The following is an 8,786-nucleotide window of genomic DNA, read 5'->3' as shown; positions in this document are numbered from 1 at the left end:
TTAGGGAAAGTAAAGTTGTGCCTAGAGCAGGGGTGGGCAAACTTTTTGACTCGAGGGCCGCAATGGGTTCATATATTGGACCCGGGGGCCGGACCAAGAGTAGATGGCAAAAAATGCTGTAAAATATTGCGTTACAGTGTGAAAGGGGCCTTCAGTAATTAAGGTATAGTGTGCCCCCTTTCAATGCAGAGTAACCAGCGTGCCCCCTTTCAATGCAGAGACCAGCGTGCGTGCCCCCTTTCAATGCACAGACCAGCGTGCGTGCCCCCCTTCAATGCAGAGACCAGCGTGCGTGCCCCCCTTCAATGCAGAGACCAGCGTGCGTGCCCCCCTTCAATGCAGAGACCAGCGTGCGTGCCCCCCTTCAATGCAGCGTGGCGCCCCCCCCCACCTGCAGCAGCAGCGGTTTCTCGGTCCCCCGGCGTCTCGAGTCCTCCCGCCTTCTCCTCGGCCAATGGCATGGGGGTTCGCCTTGCGGACCCGCTTCCTGATTGGCCAGGAGGAGGATCCGTGTGACAATAGCGAATTTTCATTCACTATTGTCACACAATGGGTGGGCTCGGGGCGCACTGCTCTGCGCCCCCCGGGTCCACCCTTTGCTGAAGCCTAGGACTGGCCGCTACAGTAAATGAATAAATTAGCTAGCGCTCCACGGGCCGGATTAAAAGGTCCGCCCGGCCGTAGTTTGCCCATTCCTGGCCTAGAGATATACCAACTATATAGGCATCTAAGGATTTATGCTCATCCCTACCCCAATGGCACTAGATACACTGACATAATGTGCACTAGACTTAGATATTTGCATTGTAACTGGACTTTTCACCTTTGGCCTACACTGCCCTAGCTTGGGCCAACCATTGTACAGCACATCATCCAAATTACACAATGTTATCCTAGTACACATTGCTTCACTCATGAAGTTACTAAAATCTTTAATGTCCTAGCCTTCCATAACGCGTCAGCACACCCAAGCAAAAATATCTTAACAGTATTTAAATCAGCAAACTAGGGCAGGGACCTAACAATGTAACTTTAGGGCTATTACAAAATATGACAATACAATATGTACCTCTGCCAAGACTGTAGGTTTTTCTCATTTATCAAAGCCAGCCATAGATGCATTCTGATCATATCTACCCAAAGAAAAAACACAAACACACACACACACACAACAAATGCAGCAAATCGTGCAGTTAAAAATACAAGATTAGCCGATTAATGCTTATTTTGCAATAGTAAATTAGGAGGCTTTTAAACTAGACCAGAACAGATTTAGTTACTCTATACAAGATTAGGAAGGTCAGACTAAATTTAGAAGCTGGGATCAAAATGCAGAAAGAGTATCCTACCATGTACAAACTGAGTCATTCGCAACAGAGACCCAATTCTAGAAACTGGCTAAATCTTGTTTATGGTACCATACATATCAATTTCAGTTTCTTGTTGAACTCATCCCCACCACCATTTGCCCTACCGGCCCATTAAATGTCAAAATAAATTGATATTAAAAGAGGTGGGTGGGGGGGGAAGATGACAGGCATAGAAGGTTTTCCTATGCAGACAGGCTAGACTACGTCCCCAAGTTGAATAAATTGATCCTGCTAATTGGGTGATTTTTTTCAGAGCAGTTTCTTCTAACCAGTGTCTTACATGTAAAAAATATGCTAAAGAAGTGTTTCTGAAGCTTTCACCATCAAAACACCAGTAGGGTATAGTATATGTTGGGAGTGGAGTAAAGCCTAAATACACACTATTCATTTTTTCATTCAACCCAGCAGGCAGAAGGAAAAAATAAAAATAAACCACACACAACCTGAAGAGCTCAGGAGGAAATCCTGTACTAACAATTGGATGTGAGATCCTGTATTAACAATTTGATGTTAGTACAGCAATCTTCCCTACTGAGTTAGTGTGTTATGATATGGGGAGGGCTCTCTCGCCAGAACACACCGATCAGCAGACCATTTTGCGGCCATGCCCGTTCGAAAGAAACCGTACGTTCGCCCAGCTTCTGTCGCACTGGCTACCCTACACACAGGCTGAATGTCAGCCGGTTTCCATTAAACCGCCTAATATGCAGTCTGTTTATACAGGATTAAGGTGTACGTTAACATACAGAATACACGCACATTGCAAATCCGGTGGGGACAACTTCCATTTATAATCAATGCATTTGTCAAAGTGCTCTAAGCCTTTTGTACATCAGTGAAACCTGTGGAAGATAGAAGCCAGGAAGCATCTCAATGTGGAAACCACACCACTGATGTAATCATTTTCCGAAAGCAGATACATTCAAGTCAGCCCACTAGTGGTGTGGCATGTCGTAGTTGCCATTATGGTTCATGTCAGCTCTCAACTGAACTTTCAAATCCTCAATTGGCTGGTTTCTAAAGCTGATCACATGTGCAGCACTATGGCAACTGCAGATCCTAAGACTGCATTGTCTGGTTGTTCCTGGTCCAAATACTAGAGTCAGGGACCTTGAAGAATATGCAGCTTATTAAATCAAAACTTGAAAGAAGAGTTAAGCTGGCCATACACAGAGCTGTTAGGAACCAGCTATTTAACTGCTAGCATGCAAAACTCTCAATGTATATTTGCACTACAAACTGGGAAGAACCAGCTTTGGTGTATTTTGCCTACAGCTTTTCAATACACATCAAGTAGCAGATGTGCATTGTGTTAAGCCCCGTACACACGTACCAATTGTCAGCCGAACGATCGGCCGTCTTTTGTCCAGGGTTGTCGTGTCTGTTGAAAACTGCAAAAGACTGCACACCAATTTTGTCGGCCAACAACAGCCGACTGCAGAAGTGATGTCATGTGATGGGTAACTTTCCTTGTCTTTTTTTCTTTTCTGAGCATGCCCAGTCTTGCTAATCTGCTGTCTGTCGGCCGAAATCTGTACTGACTGGCGAACAATCGGCCGTTCTGGTGTTGGCCAACAAAAATTTTAATGCCTGCACAACAGATTCTGTTCGGCCGAAAATGCGCTGTCGGAAGCATCATACTAACAAGCCTACAATCGGCCGATCGGTCGGCGGCCGACAATCGCTACGTGTGTACGGGGCTTAAGAAAGACCAGTTCAGTGTTCTAGTTACCAATTGCAACTCTGCTGTAGGTCCTGTGTGTGTTGGTAAACGGTGTGAATTATCGCTGCAAACAAAGTTGAAGCAATAATTCTAGGGCCATGAGTTATGGTTAATGCTAAAGTGATAAGTTGCCTCTTAAATCATTACCTATGAAAGTTTAGGTATCATTTTGCCACAAAAAAAAACCAAAAAAAACACATACTATATATATATATATATATATATATATATATATATATATATATATATATATATACATACACACACACACACACACACACACACACACACACACACACACACACACACACACACACACACACACACACACACTTAAATGTTCTGCTTGCGTGCACTAAATGTAATTTTATTGCATTTTGTCCTGAAAATATGCATTTGATAAACAGCTGAGCTAATATGGTACTATAAAAAAAAAAAAATTGCAACAGCCACCATTTTATTCTCTAGGACAGGGATATGCAAACCGTGGCCCTCCAGCTGTTGCCAAACTACAAGTCTCATCATGCCTCTGGGTGTCATTGCTTGTGGCCATCAAGTCTCATGCTATGCCTCATGAGACGCCTCATGAGACTTGTAGTTCTGCAACATCTGGAGGGCCACAGTTTGCATACCCCTGCTCTAGGATCTCTGCTTTTATAAAATACTTTAGGGGATTATAATCACTTCAGGCAGAAAAAAAAAAAAAAAAAAATGTATGCAGAAATAAAACGTGAGAAAGTTTTTTTTTAAATTGCTCTGGTAGCGGTTAAAAGGAAACCTGTATGGAGAAAATGATGGGCCTGACACAACTAACCTCTTTCTACACACCTGTAAATGAGGTCAGAACTTCTGATGTTCATACTAGTTTTGGGGCAGAGACCTTGCCAAGCAGCTGCATTTTCTGGGGAGGTCAACAGCAGCTCTTTTTTTTTTCCCTCTTAAGCCTCGTACAAACGCATCGAAAATCGTCAGGGAATTTTCGTCTGCCGATTTTCGGCTTGTTAGTATGATGCTTCCGAAAACAGACTACAAATTTTCGGCCAAAAAAAATCTGGTGTGCAGGCTATAAAATTTTTGTCCGCCGTCAAAACACGGCCGATTTTCGTGCAGTCAGTAAAGATTGACAGGGAAAAATCTAATGAGCAAGACTGGGCATGCTCAGAGAAGAAAGAACACAAAGAAAGCAAACCAACACGACATCACTTCTGAAGTAGAATTTTGTCGGGTGAGAAAATTCGTGTGCAGTCTAGGCACATTCCAACCAAAAAAACACCACTCTGGACAAAAAAAGGTTGATCGGTCGGCCGATAATCGTTGCGTGTGTACTAGGCTTTAGTAAGTTTCGATTTAGTCCAACCCCTAAACAGTATCCGAACACAAGACCAATCTAGGTTTCACAGCACTTGCAATAAATCTTAAGAGAATTCATCACAAGAGGATAACCTGATTTTTTTGGTAAACCGCTATAAGAAAGGATTTTCGGCATAAAAGATAAATAACTTCCATTTGAACAGCCAGCAAAGAAAAAAAAAACAAAAAAAAAAAAAAAACAAACTGTAATCTTAATATCATGCTTTTAATACAAACTTAAAAAAAACTTTGGAACAATATAAACTGTACATCTGAAACTTAACACTCCATTAGGCCATCGAATATTGCACAATGTTCCAAAAGAAATTACACAAAGAAAAAAAAAAAAAAATCAAGTTACTTTAGATTTTTTCAGTAAATAAAACTAAAAATATTCCCCCTTCCCACCCATCGACCTGCGTTAAACAAAAAAAGTAAAACAAAACCTGTTATAGTGTAACATTTACAAGTCAATATTTTAATTTTTATTATAAAGATTATTTTCTTAATTCGCAGTTCTGTACAAGATTAGACACTGTATCCGCTTTGAGAAGAGGCAGTTTCTGGGATTTTTTTTTTATTTTTATTTTTTTTGAAAAAATATTTTAAATTCCTTTTTTTTTTTTATTTCTATTTTCCTTAAGAAAAAACCTGAACAGAAGTGTAGCTTAAATGTACGTTAGAAATATATATTTATAATATATTCCTCACATTTTACAAATGTAGCAAACTTTATATATATTTTTTATTTTATTTTCTTATAAATGCAAATAAAAACTAGGAAACACATAGGAGCTAGTGTCATTTCTTGGAAAAAATATAATATATACCATGGGAGAAAATGTGGTGTAGCATATTGAAAACATAGTAGTTTGAAACTTGTGAAGTATCAACACCTAATTAACTTCAGGAGAGCAGCATTCATTTTGGTAGCTGAAGAGCATTTCTGCTAATTATTCAATTTTAATACCATTGGGACTATCCTGTAGCTCCCCCTCCACAGAATTATATATTGAGAGCCTTGAACCATGATGAAATGCAGTTTAAATGATTTTTTTCTTCAACTGAGGAAAGATCACCAAGCTTATATATTTTAGAAGCAAGCTTAGAATGCAGAAAAGATGCCAAGCGCTTTTCATAATAAATGTGTACCTCATTTAAATAACGAATTTCCTAAAAATAAAAATCATATAATACAAAAGGTTCATTCACCCAGGAATTTAACAATGCGTACAGGCTACCTAATAAGACTCAAAGGCTAGTGAAACCGTCTTGGGTGCAAATTGATTAAACTAATAGCATAGCAAAGCTACATTTTTGAGGAATGTGAATGCATTCAAAAGATTTAGAAAATTACAATTGCTGCAGCAAAATACTTTGTTCACATTCCAGTATTTTCCCCATTTTAACAGTGAGCACTATGTAATATTTTTTTATTTTCTCCCTTACTTGTAACCTTTTATGTTTTTAATTATCCAACTGGTGCAAGGCAAGTACTGAAAACCTTTCTAGGGTCACATTACCGGAAAAATAATTTAAGAATTGACAAAAGCACAAAGGAGAACATTAGGACTACTGTTTTTTCAGCTTTTACCATTACTAGTAACTAATGGCACTTTTCCACTGCAAGCACCGGCTCCGCTCTACTCGGCCCTGCTTCGCCCGGTTTGGTTTTCCACTTCATGGTACGGTGTTGGAACGGTTTGCTTTTCCACTAAAGTAGTACTAAAGTGGGTGGGATAACGATTCTTTGACCAATCAGTGGCTAGTAGTAACTGCATGCAAAGGATTGTGGGATATGGTACCGGTATGGTACCTCTTGGAACCACAATCGAGGTGGTACCGTTTTAGAGAGCCGTACCGTTCGGTTCCATGCAGTGGAAAAGCGCCGCCGTACCGTACCTACACCATACCATGCGGTACCAGCAGTGGAAAAGCATAAAAGCGACCCGAACCGTTAGGTTCCATGCAGTGGAAAAGCCCCATAGTTCTACATAAAACAAATTTAGACCCCCCCCCTTATGAATCCTTCCTATGAGCTAGACCTCTGAAGAGCGTGAAAAATCTATAAAATTTGTTAATTTTATATCCAAGCAATTCAAAATACAGTAGAAGTCAAATTCTCAGCAAATGTTGCCAAATAGTTAGATAAAATATATTATAGATCATTCAAGAGTAGGAGGAAAGAAAAAATCCATTCTGTAACTGCACTGTGATTTTCAGGTCTTTCCTCTTAGAAAAAAAAAAAAAAAGTTATATTAGATTGTGCTTTACTAGGTTTTGCAAAAATACTGTTTACTAAACAATTTAGCAATCCATGAGAAAACTAATATCCTAGAAAGGGATTGAGGGGAAAAAAGCCCACACCCAAGTATGGTTGATTTTGTGTGTTGGCAGCTAGCTAAAAAGGAAGGGGAAAGAAAATGGTCTCAAATATTAATCCATAAATCTGAGGCATGTTTTTACAACTTGGTTTTGATACACTTAGGTCTTTAACATCCATATTATTTTTAACCGATGCTGCAAAAAATGCAAGACACTACGCTTCTCTGAAATTTCACAGAAATCACTTTTACCATTCTAGCCCATAAATTAAAAGCCATTTTCATCAAATGATGTTGTACTTTCTAGATTTAATATAGAACACCATCCGTAACACTTGAGATTAAAAAAAAAAAAAAAAAACTGTTGGAAAAAAGGAGGTGCTCTTCAGTGTTCATTTTTTATGCAGAAACTAGTATTTGGATGCATTTTTTTTTAGATTATCGGATGGTCCATAAAAAAATAAATAAAAAGGGGGTAGGGGTAGAGGACGAGCTCCCTGCAATATAGCCTAATTCAGCGGAAATATGTCTATTCTAAACAGGTGAACGGCAGGGATCCCTTAAAGTAATAAAAAATAAATAGAATAGACAACCACCCATCGCATATGTATTAGTTACTGTAGATCTCAAGAGAACTGGACAAAATGTGTTTGATGCCCCACATGGTCTGACTGTTGCATTAGGTCAAATTAATGAAGTGACTGTTCAAACTAAGGCCCCTTTCACACACTCCGTCCGCCAATCCGCCGCTGAGCAGGAGGATGACAGCTGTGTCTCCGCGCTGTGTGCGGAGACACAGCTGTCAGTTCCCTATGCATCTCTCTGGGGGAAATCGAAAGGGAACGGACCGTCCGTCCGATCCGCTGGACGGATGGAAAATAGAATTTCCATCTGTTCAGATTTGACGGATCGGATGTCAGAAGACATGTCTCCGCTGACATCCGATGCCCCATAGGGATGCATGGGGGGACCGTTGAGATCCGCCAAAAAAACGGACAGGCGGATCTGAACGGTCCGCCTGTGTGAAAGAGCCCTAAGAGATAAGGGAAAGGAGGATTGCTACACACAGTTTACAACTGGAAAATGAAGTGCACATTTGTGATGTACCTAATATAAAGGCGGCTTGTAGAAAGTATGCAGAAAAAAAAAAAAAAGGACACTGCCATAGTGATAGAATGGGGATTTATGTGCAGTGACCAGAATCTGCATCAAGCTCCACAAAGACTGCTGCTTATGGCTCTGGCTGCCTTCTAGAACAGCTTACATAAAAAATATACAGAGGTGAAAATAGATCTCAAACACAAAAATATGTAAACTGGGCTTAGGAGCTGCCCAAGAACAGGTATAGTCCAATTGAATGCTAATTAAAAAAACCCATGACATATTTAGATTTCACAACCTCCCCTCGCAGTTTTTGCAGCTCCTGCGCAAAATTATTCTATGCTACCAGTTGCGCTTTCCTGGTGACAATCAATTGTAAAAGCATTGGAGAGGTTAGGTTTCTCCCTGCATTTAAGCAAAAGTGCATTTCAGAGTGACAAAGCTGAAAAAGAAAAGGACCTTTAGTCTTAAGTACTAAGCAATAATTATTTTTATTTATGAAATCCAACATGGACATTGGCCATCTACCTCAGAAGAAAACAGTTACCCTTCACGGTTGGTCTTAAGGACACCTTTAAAAATAATAGATTTTGCATTCATGGAGAGGCTGGGCTATAGTTTTTTTTTTTTCTTTTTTCGTTTTTTTTTTCTTTTTTTTTTTTGTTAAATATATAATTTTCATTACTGATCCTTACAATGCATATCCCAAAGTCGTCTTAGAAAATAAAATAAATAAAAAAATGGATTTATAAACAGCTTTAAAAATATAGATATAATATAAAACATTTGTTAATATATTATATTTATCCAATGCCATTATTTCAGCCACGCTGGCCTATTTTTGACAAGGAATAGAATATGTTTGCTATACCTAAATATGCCTTCTGTATCAAGAGGTCAGAAAGTAGAAGGAAAAAA

Source organism: Pelophylax lessonae, assembly GCF_965119305.1.
Source record: "Pelophylax lessonae genome assembly, chromosome: 8".
Classification (NCBI taxonomy): domain Eukaryota; kingdom Metazoa; phylum Chordata; class Amphibia; order Anura; family Ranidae; genus Pelophylax; species Pelophylax lessonae.
Note: the sequence above shows the minus strand (reverse complement) of the source record.